The sequence below is a fragment of the Pteronotus mesoamericanus genome, unplaced genomic scaffold (genome assembly GCF_021234165.1).
Source record: "Pteronotus mesoamericanus isolate MK-2021 breed Mesoamerican mustached bat unplaced genomic scaffold, CSHL_Meso_final contig_33, whole genome shotgun sequence".
Classification (NCBI taxonomy): Eukaryota; Metazoa; Chordata; class Mammalia; order Chiroptera; family Mormoopidae; genus Pteronotus; species Pteronotus mesoamericanus.
This window is the reverse complement of record NW_026555135.1, coordinates 1,259,649-1,278,540: the sequence shown is the minus strand read 5'-3', so window position 1 is coordinate 1,278,540 and position 18,892 is coordinate 1,259,649. Positions and strand designations below refer to the sequence as shown.

General features: G+C 48.0%; 1 long non-coding RNA gene across 1 annotated transcript; it reads right to left on the bottom strand.

Annotated features, from left to right (window-relative positions):
• Positions 1-3,504: 3,504 nt before the first annotated feature.
• Positions 3,505-7,872, bottom strand: LOC129072624 (uncharacterized). The gene is made up of 3 exons (XR_008529373.1): positions 7,493-7,872; positions 4,430-4,495; positions 3,505-3,883 (listed from the first exon to the last, which is right to left on the bottom strand). It is a non-coding gene; the product is annotated as an uncharacterized LOC129072624 (long non-coding RNA).
• Positions 7,873-18,892: the final 11,020 nt, after the last annotated feature.

Below are 18,892 nucleotides of genomic sequence, written 5' to 3'. Positions count from 1 at the left end.
TGTGGTAAGAACATTTAACATGAGATTTACCCCCTTAAGAAAATTTGAAGTGCACAGCCCTATAGGTACAATGTTGTATGTTTGGTTCTTTATTTAGAGTAATGATTGAAACCCAGATTCAGCTGAGAATTAAACTTCCCATCAAAAAACCTGGGCATGTTTCCAAATTGCAGTTCAGGTGTATCCACCCTCCCACCACAGCCTCCGCTCATTTCCCTCGCCAAGGAACACTTCTCTTTACCTTCACCACAAGGCCTTAGTGACAAATGGTCATTGTAGTGAATATTTCTGTCTAGAGATGGAATTGAGTTTTACATCAAACAGCCCATAGCACTTCTCTCTCCCCTGCAGTGACCCCAGTCCCCTCTCTTTTTCCAGGGCCTCCCCTGCCCCATTTTCTTCCCCCCCACCCTTTTTGCAGTACAAAAAGCTCTGGGCTTCTCTTGCTTAGTTGTGCTGTAAGGCTGTAATCTGTAATGTAGTGTAAGAAAGGCCATCATCCTGACAAGACTTTAAAAAACTTTTTTGTTATTAATTTTTTTTTTTTTTTTTTTTTTAGAGAAAGGAAAAAATCGATTTGTTATCCCACTTACTTATGCATTCAATTGGTTGATTCTTGTAGGTACCCTGACTGGGAATCGAACCTACAACATTGGTGTATCAGGACGGTAGATACCCTAACAAACTGAGCTACCCGGACGGGGAGGACTAGGCCATAATCTTTAGCTTTACCTGTTGACAAGGGGAGCCGAATTGTACTGGGTGGCCTGAAAGGCAGCACTAGAAGCAGATATGAACATTAATATTTTCTCATAGCCAGAGCTGTCCCACAACACAGTCCAGGCAGTGTTTGAAAACAGCAAGCTCTCTACTGTTAGAGATGTTCAATAAAGCCTGGGGAACTATTTGGCAAAATTACAATGGAGAATATTTCTACGAGATTAAATTGCCTGAACCAGATGGCCGTTGAGGACTCTTCCAGTCTTGAGCTTTGATATTTGAAATAGCTAATTGAATGAATGAAGATTGAATGACTACTTAGTATCTTGTTGGTTGAATGAAGGTTGATTGTTAAAGAAAGTGAATGAACAAATGAAATTAACTGGCTGCTCCAAAAAATACAAAATGTTTGAGTGAATGAAGACTGGTTCATTTATTGATTAGTTGAATTAAGATTGATTGGTTACAAGAATAATTTAGAAGAACAGGGTGTAGATGAGTAGACAGGTTGAATAAAGGTTTGATGGCTGATAGGATTCAGTTCCTTGGTTCCTGTTCTAGTCCCTTATCTTACCCTTTATCCCGCTTCTCTTTCTTTTTCCTTCCAAATGTATTCAAAAAGGAATATTTTCATTTGTGTGCTGGGTGTGTAAAACATTGCAGCCTAAAGATTCCTTTTGCATAAATCAAAATTTCACCTCAGGCAAATTTGGTTGCCTAGGCACATGTTCATGGCGACTGGTCTAACCTGCTTCAGGACTGATGGGAAATCGGAATTTAGCATCTTGGCCAGGGGAGTAGAACTGAAGGTCACAGCTGAGGCTTGGCCTGTTTGGCCCTGAGCCCCGGGCCTCATCTGAGCACCCTCACATGTAGGCAGAAAATGCTGTCTTCTCCATGGCTTAGCAGAGAATGCCTATTAGGCAAGAAAATATTTTCCCAAACTTCCTTTCATGGTGCCTAAAATTCCTCCCATAGAATCACACCTTTGTACAGCAAAGCCGAAAGACTGTTGAGGTGATACATTCCTACAATCTGTTGTTCAGATTGGTGTGTTTTGGAGTAAAATGTGGGTGGTATCAGGGATATGATCTCTGTGAAGGTCTATTGGCTAGATTAACCATTATCATCAACTCCTTAAATCAATTTGTTCTATTAGCTGAGCTCGGTGTCTCTAAAGAGGTTTGGAGGGATCTGGGCACTGGCTGGATAAGTTTTGATAAAGAGAGTGAACAGAGAATAACCTGAGCCTTGAGCACCATCCTGGGCTGCAGACCTATGCAAGGGGCATGATGTCATCCTGAAGATGAGCAGCAGCGAGGAGCTCTCGCAGGGCACCCGAAAAGGACGCACGGGGAACGAAAGTGAGGGAAGAGGCCCAGAGACTTTCCCTTCCATTCCTCAGGGTTGTCTTGTACTGGCCTGAGTGCGGAAAGGGATTCTACACTTGTCTCCCCCTTACCATGCCCCAATTCTGGAAGCTAGAGAAGCCAGGAGCTTGAGATCTGCATGAACTGGTATGGTCACTCCGCCAGCTTAGAGTACAAATTTTGGTCATGTCCCCGCCCCTGCACCCCACCCCCGCCAACAAATTGTTTGAGCTCCCACAAGATCCTCTCAAGAGGAAGTCCAAACTGCTCCCCTGGAGGCCTTTTCTCCCACCTCATATGAGTGCTCAAAATCCTTGGAAACTAGCTCATTTCAACCGAAGTCACTCCTGGGCACCAGCCTTCTTCCTCCTCACTGCTCAGAGCCCCAGCCGCCACGAAGGCATGACTCCAACGTCTCAGCTTCCCTTCACGCTCCCCAGCTCAGGCAGTTTTCTCCAAGAGGAAAGTCCAAAGGGGCTTCTGGGTCCCCGGCTGCAGAGTCAAGCCCAGTCACCAGTTAGTTCAAGGCCCTTTCCCCCACACCACTGAGCTCCCCTTGGGGACGCAGGAACCCTTTCCCACTGACCGGAGCTCACTGCGAATGGCTGTCTTAGGAGACAGTGAAATGATTTAGATTCTCACATGGGAAGGGTCTAGGCCTTCTTCCACGTGTGTCCTGGGAGCTCCTTTGTCTCCTGCAAGTATGTTGCCTTCCTCCCAGCTCTGCATCCCATTGCTTTTGGGAGGGGCAGCTTTTGTCAGGCCACAAAGCCTCCTGTTTGGTTCTGCCAGGGCCTATTTCGGTCTGATAGCCTCAAGTGACTGCCAAAACAGAGACGGCCTCCCCGAATGTAGCCATCTAAGTCCTCTCCTAAGGACAAAAAAAATGAGAAGCTTCCTGCCACTGTTACACTTGGCCTTCTCCAGTTACTACCCCAGAAGGGAAGTGAATTCAGTGTCCATGAGTCAGGGACATTTTATACTGTACTGCCAGTTTCCTTAGAAAGACCTCAGGGACAGCTGGGTGGGGTAGGACAGGGTAGGAGGGACCGAGAGAAAGTACCCTCACACATGAGCTGCCCCCCCCCACTCCCCTCCCCAGTCCCCCCTCTTCCAGTCAACCAGTGCCAGCTTCTCACCCAGACTTCAGGTAGCCTCTGGGTAAGTTTTCCTCGGAGAAAAGAACACTGCAGCTAAAATATACATATATTTAAAACTCCAGGCCAATCACAGTAAGATACCACTTCATTCTCATTAAGATGGCTATTATTCTAAAATAATAAAAAGGAAAGAATAAATGTCTCCAGACTGTGTCCCTAGGAGTGTAACCAAACGCAAGTCCGGCTGCTGCCTGCTTCGAAAGCCAATACTCGAGAGGCAGGTGCAGATGTAAAGGAAAGTAGTTTATTTCAGGTGCCAGCCATCTGGAAGATGGGGGACTCTTGTCTCAAAGCCCATCTGCCTGAGAAGATGAGGGACTCTTGTTTCAAAGCCCATTTCCTGGGAAGATGAGGGACTCATGTCTCAAAGCCCATCTCCACGCCTCAGTGAAGGCAGAGATTTTTATAAGGAGGGAGAGGGGAACAGATCAAAGAGATCAAAGGTGGGGATTGACAAGTTCTCTACACACAGATGAGCACAAGGCAAGTGACAATCCAGTGTGCATCACCCTGGTTTAGTCATCCTGGCTTCACATCATCCTGGTTTTTACAGCATCTTGGCTCTGTGGTTGCAGGTCAGCAAGTCTACCGGAGCTGGGATGCCTGGAGTCTGTATCTTTTGAAGTCAGGATCCTATATGAGAATATAAACATGCTGTTTATCTACAAGCTACAAATCAGTCAGGGTCAGCCTTTACAGAAACAATGTTAAAAGAATGGTGGGAGGCAGGGGTTACAATTCCCCACTGTTTTAATTCCTGCTGTTACAGGAGAAATTGGAACATGTGTGCATTGCTGGTGGGACTGTAAAACGGTGCAGCCACTATGAAAACAGTTTGGTGGTTTCTCAAAAAGTCAAATGTAGAATTACCATATGATCCAGCAATTTCACTTCTAGGTATGTACCCAAAGAATTGAAAGCAGAGATTCAAACAGATACTTGTATACCCATGTTTATAACAGCATTACTCACAACAGCCAAAAGGTAAAAACAACCCAAATGTCCATAAACAGATGAATGGATAAACAAACTGTGGTTGTTCCATATAATGGAATACTGTGAAGCTTTTAAAAGAAATGAAGTTCTGTCATATACTACAGCATAGCTGAGCCTTAACACCATTATGCTAAGTGAAGTAAGCCAGACAAAAAAGGGCAGATATTGGATGATTCTACTTACATGAGGTACTGGAATAGGCAAATTCATGGAGACAGAAAGTAGAATAAGAGGGGAGTGTACCAAAGCCTAGGAGGAGAGGGAATGAGGAGTTACAGTTCTTGTTTCAAGTACAGAGTTTCTGTTTGGGATTATGGCAAAGCTCTGGAAATGGATAATAGGGATGGCTGCACACCAGTGTGACTGTACTTAATGCCATTGAATTATACTCCTGAAAATGGTTAAAATGTTTTGGGGTTTTTTTTTAACTACCAAGCAAAATATATCTTGGCCACCCTTCTTCGCTTAGAGCAAAAATTTGGTAGCCCCACCTCAGGTCAACGGCCCTCCCTGTCCAAAGGCATGACTCCTGAAGGCACAAAAGCAGCCTGCACCCTCATTCCCAGCAGCCTCACTGGGGCCGTGATGTTTCTTTCCTGCTCCGTGGCTGTGAGATTAGATGGAATGAGAGAGATGGGGGCGCCCAGCCAGAACCCTTCTTCCCCTGTCCTGACTGGAAGGGCCCTTAGGTTTTACAGAGCCCAATTCTTCATGTGCAGATGGGGAAACTAAGGCCCAGAGGGGAGGCATGACCTGCCCAAAGCCACACACTCCCCTGACTCACAGCCCAGAGTGCTCTCCCTGGGCTGACGTGCTGAGAACAGATCACCTGGGGGCTGGGAGGGGACGATCTTTGACCTCTGGGCTCGGAAGGCTCCTCTGCTGGGCCAGGGTGGGGATCAAGTCACTGAAAACTCCAAAGGTCTCACACCGGGTGAGGAGGCAGCCAGCTCCACCTAGGCGGGGTGGAGATGCCACGCCCACCCCCAAGCGTTTCCCTACCCACACTCCCTCCCTTGGTGTTCCCTTCCTCCCAGCTGACTGCGCCTCCACTCACTTCTCTAGTTGGTATCCCCAGGAGACCCCTTCAGGTACAGGATGACAAACAACGAGACAAATTGATGGGTCAGGAGAGTAGGGCACCAGATTAGTATATCCAGTCCAAAACCTGTCAAGCACAGGTATGCTTGGGGCCCACAGTCATTGGGACCTACAGGACAGACACTTCCTCCTACTCCAGCTGCCCTTTCAGGCCTAAAATTCCCTGGCTAAGGGACAGAGCTCCAAACCTTCCCCCTGCAAAGCGAGAGAGATTTAACAGAACCCCACTCCCAGCCCCAGAGGACAAACAGCAAGTTGACACTACAGCAATTCTGATGAAAAGCAGTGTGCAGCACAGAGCTGATTTCAGATTTTTTTTTTTTTTTTTTAATACAAAGCTCTTAGAATGTCATCTCCACAGTGTTTAAATTCGCACAGGCAGCAGGGAGTCTGGAGGGTGGGGAGGAGGGGCAGAAAATATTTACAGTGGATCAGTGTGGAGGCAGAGATCAATACAGACCACAGGGTGGGATGAGGCCCTGACCCTGTCTGGGGTGGGGGATCTGGGAGGGCTTCTTGGCAGAGGGTGCTCCTAATTTGAAATCTAGGCCATCTATGGGAGTTGAGCAGGCAACAAGGTGTAGGAGTTGGGGGATGGCAGTCTGGTCCGGGGTCAGAGGGGCGTAGCTCTGGCACTGCCTGGGGGCCCCTGTGCTCTGAGGCCCCAGTGTGAGCTGGGGTGGGGAGGGTATAGGAGAAGGTGGCTCTAAGTCCCTGGAGGGAGGAGAGGTGGTCGGAGTGGGGAAACCTCAGGGAATTCTTACACAGGTGAGGGCTAGGTAGGCTCCCTGGCCTAGAAGGAGCCCTGGATATGGATCTTCCAGGGTGAGTCTCAGCAGACAGCCTGACTGCTGTAAGAGTTCCTTTTGGGCCGGTGGCTTGCTTTCTGATGACCTCCAGCCCACCTGGGCTTTATCTCTGCCTGCCTCCCACACTGCTGGAGGCCCCACTTCACTGCCTGTGTCTCTACCCACCAACCCACTGCAGCACTGGCCTCGGAGATGGGGCAGGGATGGCATGGGGTGGGCTGTGGGTGGCAGGGGAATGAGAGGGGAGCTCATCACAGTTTGGAATCCCATGGTGTGAGTCAGATGGGGACATGGGGACAGTCTAACACAAACCAACCGGTTTACAAATGGAGAAACCTAGACCCAGATCTAGATGCAGGAAGGGAGTTGTCTAAGGCTATTCAGTGAGCTGGGAGCAGAGATAAAATTAGAACCCAGGCTTTCTGACCCCAACTGAGAGCCCTATTTCTCTGCCTAGGATCTGTCAGGAAGGAAATAAGCATTTTAGCTAAATCAGTGAGTTTCAAAATTGACAAGTCAGCTTGAGACACTGCATTGAAGTTAAATATGGTCACTGTAGAAGATTCTTTGGAACCAGTTTGCTGATAAAGCCAGACACAGGCACTGGCACTTTGAGCCGCCTCTTTTATAAGATGTTTTGCATTCCAGCCAAGCCAGAATATTCTCATATTAATTTGTTTAGGTTATTATTAAAGTGAAGGTACAACACTTAAAAATTCAGGTAGAGAATTTGAGGACACTCATGACTAAGGCTGGAAAACTTCAGGAAACTGAGGAGCCTTGTCTGAGAAACACTAGGCTGGCAAGGTAGACAATCCTTGGGAGGAGGGGCGGGGTGCAGGTCTACTCAGTAGCGACAGAGCGCAGTGCAGGGACGGACTCCTGCCCTTTGCCCAGCCCTAGTCCTCTCCCTGCGATGGGCAGGCCTGGGAGTGTGCCTCCTGTGCCTTTGACCATGTGGAAATCTTTAAGTTTCAGACAGAGGCCAGAGTCCTTCCTTAGGCCTCACTGAGGGATCCTGGGCCCCTTTCTGGGTCTGGGTCTTCATCTGTAACAAGACAGAGTGGCCTATCTGGAGGGATGGGTGGGAATGGGGCGGGCACAGGAGCACCCATGGGTTAGAGCTGCCCCTGCAAACTGGGCAATTTTTCTGGTAGTTGATAGGTCCCGAGATGAACAGATCTTCTTACCCTTTACTCCAATTCTGAGACGTCATCTTTCAGAAATAATGCAAAAAGAAAAGACATGGCTCTAGAAAAGGCTGATAGTCACCCTTCAGTTATAACCCAGTGTGCGCCCCTCACCCTACCCCAGCTCACTCCCTTTGGGAACTTACATTTTCATTCACAGATAACCATCTGATCCTTGTAGCAGTCCTGGGACACCAGCAGGTTACCTCCTGAGTTGCCTCAGGCACATACGTGCTCCTTTGCCAAAGAAATCTCAGGGACTTATCTCTGTCTATGTTCCCATATCTTCCCCCTCCCCACCCAAGGTTACTACCTTCCTAGCCTATATCCCTTGGGCCCAGCAGTTCACCTGGACCACTGAAAGTACCCAAATAGCGGGCTGAGGGAATCAGTGGAGACCAAAGGCACATCCCACATTGAGGCTCTGTAACAGCCCTGTACCTGACAACCCAGAAGGAAGCAGATCCGGTGGCAAGCCAGGGAAACCAGAGCTTGTCCACAGGAGTCCTGAGCATTGGCCTCTGGGGAAAAGGAAGACCAGCTGACCTTAGCGAAGTAAGAACCAGAGCTGGGGCCACCTTTTTTGGTTCACCCTCCACTGGCCTCACAGCTTCTTTGGCTCAGCGACGCCCAAGATTCCTGGCATGTCTGCCTCCGGCCTTCTAAAAATACTCTGGCTGCCCAACACCTCCCAGATGTCTGAGCGCTGAGTCTGTGATTTCCCTGCTGGTAATGGGTCAGCCCCTACACTGGCAACCAGGGGAGGGTGGCTCAAGCAGCTCCAGCCACTTCCTCTGCCTCCCCCCATCCAGCCTCCTGGAAGCTTGGCCAGGCCCCACCTTCCAACCCCTGCATGGCAAGCACGGATAAGAGACCTGACTGCCTGAACTGAGAGACCATAGAGATTGTTGACTCCAGGCCCTTCTTGGACCAGATGGAAGAACTGAGGTCCAAGGACTTGTCTAGGGCACACTGAGGTCCTCCCCCACCCAATTCCCCAGCACTCTGCTCAGGCCTGCTGCTGCCCCACTTCCCACACGCTGCCTGCACTCCTTGTCTGTGAGCCAGATCTGACTTCCCCATGCCAGCTGAAAGTGCCTGACAGCAGTGATGGGGGAGCCGGCGGGCGGGGGTGGGGGGGGATTCCCAAGGGGCTTGGAAGCGCATCCGATCCAGAGCATGTGTCAGTAAATGTAGATTGAATTAAACAGTGTAGTGGCAGCTTGGGCTGTGCATGGAGCCCTGGGCTGGGGGACAGAGCCTCTGGGTTCTAGTCCAGGGCCAGCCACTGTGATACAGTTTATCCTCATCGATTGCTCTGGCTGAGCCTCAGTTTAATGGAGGCTGGGTGAGATGGAGTCCAAGGACTGAGCCAGCTTTGCTGTCCTGAAGCCATGAACTGGTAGCTGGTAGGGTATTCCCGTCTCCTGGCCTGCTCCACTGCGTGTTGGGGAGATGGCTTGTCCTGCTGCCTCCGCCCAGCTCCAGACTCTTAGCTTCTGCTTCTCCCTGTGCCTCTCACATCCCGCCTCTGGCCCTAGCATCTTAGGCCCAGCTCTTCCAGTGGTGCCACCCTCTGACTCTACTGCTGGGTGCCCATGAGTGAACACCCCCACCCCACCTTCCCTTACTAACCAAGTGATCTTGGGTGAGCCATTGACCTTCTCTGGGCCTCAGTTTTATCATCTCTACAATGGAGATAATGAGACCACCTCAGAGGAATGTAAGGGGGAGCAAAGGAGATTCCGTCTCTCAGGTTTCAGTTAACAAAGATCCTCCTGCAGAAAGTCTTCCCCGATCTCCCGGAATGGCTCTGGTATCTTTGCTGCCTCTCCTCTTGTGTCCATTCCTCCTCCACACCATGTCAACAATGCATGGTCGTTGTCTCTCTATGCATCTAGATGCATCTATATTCATCTATACATCAGGGCAGGGGTTCCACAAAGCGAGGAGTCCCCAGGGCCCAGAGCAGGCTCCACAGGTGAAATGCATAGGAAGGTTGTTGACCAACAAAGTGATTGAATGAAGCCTGGGGGAAAGGCAAGGGTGGTGCACAAGTTAGGGTGTCTGACCTAGGAGAGGCCTGCTTAGCAGTGGGCTCTGACAGTAGGAATATAGGGAGCTCCTTGGAGCCCTTCTCTCATTTCTCTGTTTGATGAATTTATCTTTCAAGATCCCGGGAAGCATCTCCTTCTCTGTGAATCCTGATCACTCTCTCCTCTGGGCCCACGATGCACTCCACTGAAGGATTTCTTTACATGCCTGTCTCCCCCCTCAGGTAGTGAGCTCCCTGAAGACAAAACTTTGCTGGATCTTATAGGTCAAGCACTGGATTTGCATGAGTCCAATAAGAAGGTTGGAGAGAAAAACTAGACAGAAAAAATGATTTCTGAATCTGACTTGGGGTTGAACTGCCTCATCTTTTTTTAATTTTATTTTTCAATTACAGCTTATATTCAATGTTATTTTGCATTAGTTTCAGATGTATAACCTACTGGTAAGACAATCATATACTTTACAAAGTGGTCTCCCCAAGATATCAAGTACCCACCTGGCACCGTACAGTTATTGCAATATTGACTATATTCCCTGTGTTGTACTCTACATTCCTGAGACTGTTTTGTAACTACCAATTTGTACTTCTTAATCCCTTCACCTTTTTTTACCCAGCCCCCTCTGCTAGCAACCATGACCCTGATCTCTGTCTATGAATCTGTTTCTATTTTGTTTATTTTGATCTTTAGATTCTACATATAAGTGAAATCATATGGTATTTGTATTTTTCTGTCTGACTTATTTCACTTAGCATAATATCCTCTAGGTCCATCCATGTTGTTGCAAATGGTAAGATTTCATTCTTTTTTATGGCTGAGTAATATTCCATTGTATATATGTACCACCACTTTTTTTTAAATCCTCTTCTGAGGATATTTTTTCCATTGATTTTAGAGATAGAGGATGGAGGGGGGAGGATAGAGATAGAGGATAGAGGATGGAGAGAGAGAGAGAGAGAAACATCAATGTGAAAGAGAAATATTATTCAGTGGCCGCCCATATGAGCCCTGACTGGGAATCAAACCCACCATCTGGGTATGTGCCCCGACCAGCAATCAAACCCACAAGATGTTGGTGTACGGGATGACATTCCAACCAACTGAACCAGCCAGGTCTAGACCACCATTTTTTTAATTTACTCATCTATTTATGGGCACTTGAGTTACTTCCATATCTTCGCTATTGTAAATAGTGCTGTAATGAACATAGGGGTACATATTTATTTTTTGAATTAGGATTTGGGGTTTCTTCTACATCAAAGTGGAATTGCTGGTTCATTAGGCAGTTCTATTTTTAATTTTGGGGGGACCCCCCACACTTTTCCATAGCAGCCACACCAATCTGCATTCCCACCAATAGTGTATGATGGTTCCTTTTTCTCCACATCCTCACCAATATTTGTTTGTGGATTTATTGATGTAAGCCATTCTGACATGCGTGAGGTTATATCTCATTGTGGTTTTAATCTGCATTTTCTACTGATTAGTGACATTAAGCATCTTTTCATATGTCTGTTGGCCATCTGTATATCCTCTTTGGAGAAGTCTATTCAGGTCCTCTGACCATTTTTTAATTGAGTTGTTTGTTTTTTGGGTGTTGAGTTGTGTGAGTTCTTTAAAAATTTGGGATATTAATATGTTATAAGATGTATCATTGACAAATGTCTTCTTCCATTCAGTAGGCTGTCTTTTTGTTTTGTTGATGGTTCCCTTTGCTGTGAAAAATCTTTTTAGTTTGATGGATTCCCACTTGTTTATTTTTCTTTAGTTTCCTTTGCTTGAGGAGATATAGCAGAAAAAAATATTGCTAAGAGAAATGTCAGAGATTTTAATGCCTATGTTTACTTCTAGGAGTTTTATGGTTTCAAGTCTTATGTTTATGTCTTTAATCCATTCTGAGTTATCTTGCATATGGTATAAGGAAGTGGTCTAGTTTCATTTTTTTTTGCATGTGTCTATCCAACTTTCCCAAGAACATTATTGAATAGATTGTCTTTACCCCATTGTAGGTTCTTGCCTCCATTGTCATATATTATTAATTGACCATAAAGATGTGGGCTTATTTCTGGACTCTCTATTCTGTTCCATTGATCTATGTGTCTGTTTTTATACCAGTACCATGCTATTTTGATTACTATAGACTTGGAGTATAGTTTGATATCATGTAGTGTGATACCTCCAACTTTGTTCTTCTTTCTCAGTATTGCTGTGGCTATTCAGGGTTTCTTTGTGGCTCCATATACATTTTTGGAATATTTTTTGTAGTTCTGTGAAAAATACTATTGGTATTTTGATAGGAATTGCACTGAACCTATAGATTGCTTTGCGTAGTATGGACATTTGAATGATATTAATTCTTCCTATCCATGAGCAGCGTACAGGCATCTATTTATTTGTATCTTCTTCAATTTCTTTCCCCAGTGTCTTCTAACTTTCTTAGTACAGGCCTTTTACCTCCTTAGTTAAATTTAGTCCTAGGTATTTTATTTTATTTTATTTTATTTTATTTTATTTTATTTTATTTTATTTTATTTTATGTTATATTATTTATTTTATTTTATTTTTTGAAGCAATTGTAAATGAGATTGTGAACTGCCTGATCTTTAATGCCCCTCTCAGCCTTGGGGGTGATATTAAGTTACCGAAGTGAGAGAAGCAGAGGGGCAAGCTATTGTCCTCCTCTTTCCAGAGGCACCCTCCAAGCATGTGCGGGTTAAGTGTGAGCTGATGATTACTAGAGAGTGCCTGCAATTTTTTTCTCTGTTGAGGGCGGGCTGCAGAAACCAGACTTTAGGTGTAAATGGTCCCTGGATATCCTAAAGTTGTTCCTCAAGCCCTTGTTCTGAGCCCATTTACTCATATTTTACACATCAGTTTTATACCCTTGCTGATCTGGTTGTAAACAGTTTTAAAGGTTAATTGGCAGCCAGGTTGGGGGTGAGAGTTGCTGTCGCAGACAGGCAGGCAGGGAGGCACCCACCAGGGCAGCAGAGTGAAGCACCTGATGGGCAAGCAGAAGGGAGATGGAAAAACAAAACCATATTACACAGGCAAATGCACTTCAGAGCAACACAGATTGAGACCATTTAGCTCAGGATCAGGGCCCCTACAAATCAATGACCCTGAGTACTTCACTGCATTTCTGCTCTGGGAAAATCCTGTTTTGACCTCAGCCTCCCTAGCTGTAAAGTGAACAGGTTGCATCAAGGACTCTGAGGGTTTATGATTCTGCAGAAGTTTCCTCAGGTGTGTCCTTTCACTCCCCAACTATATAGGTCAAATGAGGTCTTGTTAAGATCAAGACTTCTCTCCCAGGGTTTTGGGTAATCAGACTTTCCTGCCACAAACCCCCAAGGGTGAAGACTGTCCAGGGATGTCTGGGCTGGTCCCTCAAGGAGAAACAAAACTCCTCCGGATCGGGCACAGAGGTTGTGGGCCTCGCTGTGCTTGCTGCCTACAGAAGGGGTGAAAAGGAAGCCAGGCTTTGAGTGGAACGGAAGTGCCTGAGGTCTGACAGTTGCTCTCAGCACTCTGCCACCAGGAGGGAAGTAAAACTGGGCGCCTGGCCGCTTCCACCCTGAAAGCCCATGGGACAGCAACAGGTGAGGCCTGGGCAGGCCTGCCCTCTGCTTCAGAGCCATGGCCCTGGTTAGGGGAGGTCCCTGGAGAGTAGGCTGGCACAAGGACTTGGGGAAGGACAGAGGAAAATCCCTTGAAGCTGGTTTATGACCTTGCACAAATCTCTGTGCCTCTTTGGGCCCAGTTTCCCCACTTGCAAAAACGGAGTTTGGGTTAAATTTACCTGTGCCATAAGGATTTCTGGAATGGTGGTCCCTGGGGATAGAGAGGCAATCTGGTAGCAAGGAGCCTGGCCTGTTATCTTGCTGACAAGGGACTCACTAGCTGGTGGGAGACAAATACAAAATTATGGGATAAGCATGATTATCAGTGTATGTCTCAGCGCTGAAAATTCTCCACACAGAGCACCTAGTCCAGCCTGGGGGTTCAGGGAGAGCTGGGGAGAAGGTTAAGTGGCCCGCCCATGGTCACAGAGCCAAAAAGCAGTCCAGCTGGACCAGAGACTTGAAACGAAGGGGAGTTCAGAAAAAGAACTAAATGGAAGTCTACTCAGCTTAGTGCTGTCATCAAGATCTGAACAAGGCTGTGGAGACTCAGGGGCAGGTGGAGTAATTCCTACCTGGAGGAAGGAGGAAGGCTTTACAGAGGCAGGAGTTCTGAGCTGGCATTTGAAAGATGAATGTGAGGTTATCAGGCAGAGAAAACAGGGAAAGGCTGAAGGCAGAGGGAACAGCATATTCAGAAGTGTGAAGTTGCTAAAAGAACATAAGTTCTGGAAAAGTGAATATATATGCTATGTTTGGAACAAACGGTACCTAAAATCATGAAGCTGAGAGATGAAGTCGGGTAGGCCAGCAGGAGTCATGCAGGGAAGGGCCTAGAATGTCACTTTAAGAAGCCTGGACTTCATTTGTAGGGCAGGAGGAGCCATAGAAGGGTCTTGAGCAGAAGGGTCTTGTGCATGGTCAAAATAGCATATTAGAAGGCTTGCTCTAGCCACCAGCAGGGCAGAAGCGAGGAGAGGGCCAGTTGGGGGAGAGGCAGAAATGACGGCAAGGTGGCAGTGACGGAGGATTGAGGGTACCTAGGTCAGTGTCAAGCTCAACCCCTGTCAAGAAATTGAAACTCTCGGAGCCTACAAAGGTGCAGAGGAAATGAAAATTGAAACCTAGACCCTGCTCTGGCTGTGGTGTGGGCAGGTGCGCTTAGCAAGGGAAGTGAAAGGCTGGGGTGACTGGCAGCCCTCAGGCAGAAGCCCTCCTGCTCCAGGTTAGGGCATGGCGAGGGGTCGTGTCCTGAGGGAGGCCAAGGGGCAGTGGACTACTGACCACTGTGTGCCCCACTAAGTCCCTGCCCTTGGCTGATGTCCCCTGGGATCCCACTTCTTTCTACCAACCCTTTGCTGAACTCTCTCGTGAGATAAGCTTTTCTCCCCTTTCCTTTCTACCTATCCAGCACCCATGGTTCCTGATCAGGCGCTGTCTGACCCTCCAGGGAGCGTGCCCTGAGCAGTGGCTATTCCTGGCTTTCCCTGGCCCCGCCCCTATCCTGCCTGAGTACCCACGGCCATGCTCTGCCCTGAGGCATGTCTTGTTCTGTGGTCTTGGTTCACCACACTAGTCACTGTTACCTCGCTGTAGGTGCCCTTCTCTCATCTGACTCCGCCCAACAAGACTTCTTTAGGAGTGACAGTAAGTCATAATCAGACCTTGGGGTCCCCAAAGAAGCCACATCGTGCATCTCTGCCCAAGAGCAGGGGCATGGGAAGGATGTTCATGGACCACGCTGGTTGGTTCTTTGTTCTGGGAAAAGTCTTGACCTGACTGAGCCAAACAGGCAAGATCCAGGTTGAGGGTCCTATTTTAGTTGGGAGGCTGGAAGGAAGAAATTCTTCTTAAACAGTTCAAGTGAGGAGACTTAATCATGGGGCTGCTATTCCAAGCTGTGGGTAGGTTAAGGGAACAAACAAAAGGATGGTGAGGCACCCACCCAGCACCCAGAGACTGAAGCTGAAAAAAGGGCAGGATTCATGTTACTGGAGCCCAGTGAGAAGTAGGGCTGCCAGGCAGGAATGGGCTCAAAGAGGGATTGGGGAAGGCAGCAAGTAGGCAGGGAGCAGAAGGAGAAATAGCCCAACCTCTTCTCTCAGCCTCAGTCTCCTGTTGTTTCTCATTGTCCAAACCCAAGTGGAAACCAGTTAGCAAGGGGGCCTTGCTGATGCAGCCCACAGGGGCCAGCCTCCTGGGGCAGGGGGCAGGGCTGAGAGTCAGGGTAGGCAGGCAAATAGGCTAACCATCTCAGATATGCCCGAAAAACTGTCACCCAGATGGACTCTCGGTGATGCCTATGGCCTCGACCTAGTCATTTTTTTGTAATCAGCGCTGGGTTGGAGAAGGTTTTCCTGGCTGCTCTAGAGAAAAAAGACAAAGTTTTACCTGTGCATATTTTTTTGCTACCCTCTAGAAAGCACTGTCTAGTCTTGACAGTTACAGAACTAGAGAATGGCAGAGTGACGTGAGCCTCAAGGGGAACCATCCCAAACACACAGTAACTGAAGCCCCACAGAGTGAGAGCTGGGTCCAGGGTCACAGGGCCAACGTGAGGTGACATTGGAGAGGTATTCAATATCTAAATTGTGAATTTATGGCCAACAAACTAGAAAGCAGAGGGCCAAAATTCAAACTGGTCAGTCTCACTTTTGAATTTGACCCAAGCTCTTAACCAGGATCCTAAGCTGAGTGCCCGGTGTGCATTGGTGTTAGTGCAACCCAGCCAAGGTGCCTTGTCCTTCAGACCTGCCCATCATCCCCTTTATGGTCCGTGAATTCACAAGCCTCCCCCGGGGAGGAGCAGCAGTGAGGTCACAGGCCCAGGGCCGGGTGTGAGGACAGAGGGCTGAATGCGAACAGACTCAGGCCTGTGCAGCCCTTAGGCATGCCCTCCCTTAAGGTGCTGTCCCGGGCCTTCTGTTCTGTGACCTGGCTGTCACAGCTGCTAAACCTCTGAGTCTTCAGGTTTTCAAATCCATCCATCCAGCATGCCTCATCCTAGGTGCTAGGGACAAAATGACGAACAAGATATTCTCCCAGAGATCTATGGGGATGAGGAACATTGTTAGGGTGGGTGAAAAAGGCAATACACATGTCTATCACAGAGCATGAGCAATACCATAAAGGAGGAGCACTTTTAAATTTTAGAGCAAACATCTAAATGAAACACCCAGGGCACAGGCTGCCTTTGTAGGCTCCTTTTTCCAGGATTTACCACTCAGACTGTTCTCAAACATGGCTCAGGCCCACCCAGCCTGTGGTGTTTGCTCTCTGTTCCTCTTCTGGGAGTGTCTACCTTCCAGAGATCAAGGCCCACTTCCAGTGCTGCAATAACCATTTGCTCAATTAAAACGTGGCAGCCCCATTCCCAAGAGGAGGGGCTGGGTGAATCCAGCAACTATTACAGAGTGGCTAACCTTTGGACACTGGAATAGAACCACCTATTAAGAAGGGTTCCAATCCTCCTTCTTACTAACTATGTGATCACGGATAAGTGACTTCACTGCTCTGAGCCTCAGTTTCCACATCCTTAAAGCCTGGATAATTGGGTGTTGTGAGAATCAAATGGTTAACACAATGAAATCCCTCAGAACTGTGCCTGGTCATCCATCAGCATGCAAGAAATGTTAACTATTATTATTTCAGCTATTATTAGAAGCCAGCCCGGTGCACTGGTAAACAACTCACACCCAAGCAACGCTGGCGAAGACACACACCCACTCAATACACAGCCACACTTGGACATGGGGCAGGTTGGGGAACTAACCCTATTTTAGAGTTGAGTGGAGGCTCAGTGGAGGCAAGGGTATTCTTTCACTTAAAAGATATTTTGGGGATATTTTCCACATGGCAGGCACTTCCTGCCTTTCCACACCAAACTCACTGAATCCTCAGAGGAGGGTCCTGTATTTTAAACAAGCATCCCTAGGTTGTTTTCAGCTCAAGCAGGTCTGAAAAATGTTTGGATTCTACAATGCTAGGGCAAGCATCTTGCCATATTCCAAGCGGGGACCTGGGTTTTATGGGGGATGCCATCTTTGGTGGCAGATTTGCATAGCAGTTAGCAGCACAGATACTGGAACCTGATTAATTGGGTACAAATCTCAGTTTGTTACTTATTGGCTGCATAACCCTAGGGTAAAATGGGGCTAATAGTACCTACAACAAAGTTGTTGTAAGAATTAGATTAATTATTTATGTGAAGTGCTGACACATTGTAACTATTATAATATTATAGAGTACGAGCTCTTACCATTACTGTGCCCAGTGTAGACAAGCATCAGAGAGAAGGCGGGGGTGGTGGATTTGCTGCTTTTTACCCCAGGATTGGCTCTGCCTACAGTGTTGGTGGCATCTGTCTCTTCAGGGAGATTCACCACCTGCTCCTTTCTGCTGGAAGAGCTTTTCTGAGCCAGGGAATTCCCTCCCATAGTGACTGACAGCAGCGCCCAGCATTCTGATGCCACGTGCTCTGCCCACAAAAGTGTAGTGAGAATCAGACCACATCTGGGGTCGAGGCTGAGCTGAGAAGACAAGCAGAGTTTGGTGTTGGAGGTGTCCATTTGGGAGGGCTGAAAACGAGACGGGGAGTGCAGGTCCCAGGGGAGCTCCTCCCCACACACTGCGGGCCAGCTTTGGCTGCGGGTGGTGCCGAGCCCGCCCAGGCTACGGGACATGCGTGTGTGGATGTGCCACAGACGGGCGAAGGGTGGGTGCCCAGGGAGAAGAGGCAGGATGCCAGGGCATCTGCCAGCCCTTCAGGACGCTCATTTTGGCCCATTGCCCTCCCACGGCAGGGAGCGGGCAAGTGTGTTTTGTTTTGGCATTAACTGGGCAGGCTGTGGGAAACTAGGCAGCAGGCTTCCTTAGCTGAGCGGGCCTCCTCCCTTCACAGGCCTGAGCATAATGGTTACAGAGCTGCCACCTCCCCGTCCCGCTGCCCCTCCTCCACAACTCCATCTCCCGCCCCTGGTCCCCGAATGACCCCTATCCCTCAGTTCAGTCTGGAGGGTCCTGTCAATAGAAGGGCTCACAGAAGGGTAGTGTCCCCCTCCCCACCTTCCAGGCTGGGCTTTGGAGAAACTCCCTGGTGTCACAGATGAGGAACCAACGCTGATGGAGGGCTGGGACTTCCCGGGGCCTCACAGTGAGTCAGGGACAAAACCCAGGACTGTAGTTGGGCTCAATCTCCTCCCATGGGAATTCCTCTCTTTGTGTTTTATTTTTTTAATTTACAAACAAAACCAGAACAAAATGAAGAGAAACTGAAGAAAAACATATGCATGCACAAAGGAAACTCACATGTGTGGGCCAGCACGGTTGCAGGCATTTTATATAAACATTCCCATTTAATTCCCACCACAACCCTGCAAAAAAAAAAAAAAAAAAAATATTGTTTTCCTTTTATGGAAAAGGGAACTCAGTTGAAAAGATGTGTCAGGACTCAGTCAAGAACCCAAAGCTAGGCAGAGGAGGAACAGGACATCTGACTTAGCATGGTCTGACCCCAAATCCCTGTGATGTCACCTTTCTACCCAAATCTGACTGTTTTACCCATCAGTCCTAGTTCCACAGAGTTGTAATCACAGTGCAGCTCCCAGTGGAAAGGCCTTCATCGGCCTCCCACTTAGGCGGTCAGTCACTCAGCCTTCTCTGATATATGGGCAGTTACTTGCTCACACAGCTCCCCAGCCCTTTCTAGGTGATGTACCTGTTATTTCATTGATCCTGCACACTGCCCATGAGCAAGACAGGATAGAATTTGTGATGTGCCAAAGGTCACACTCAGCAGGTGCCTCGCAAAGATAGGACTAGAACCTTGGTGTCCTGCCTCCTGATGTCAAAACCATGTGACCGTTACCTC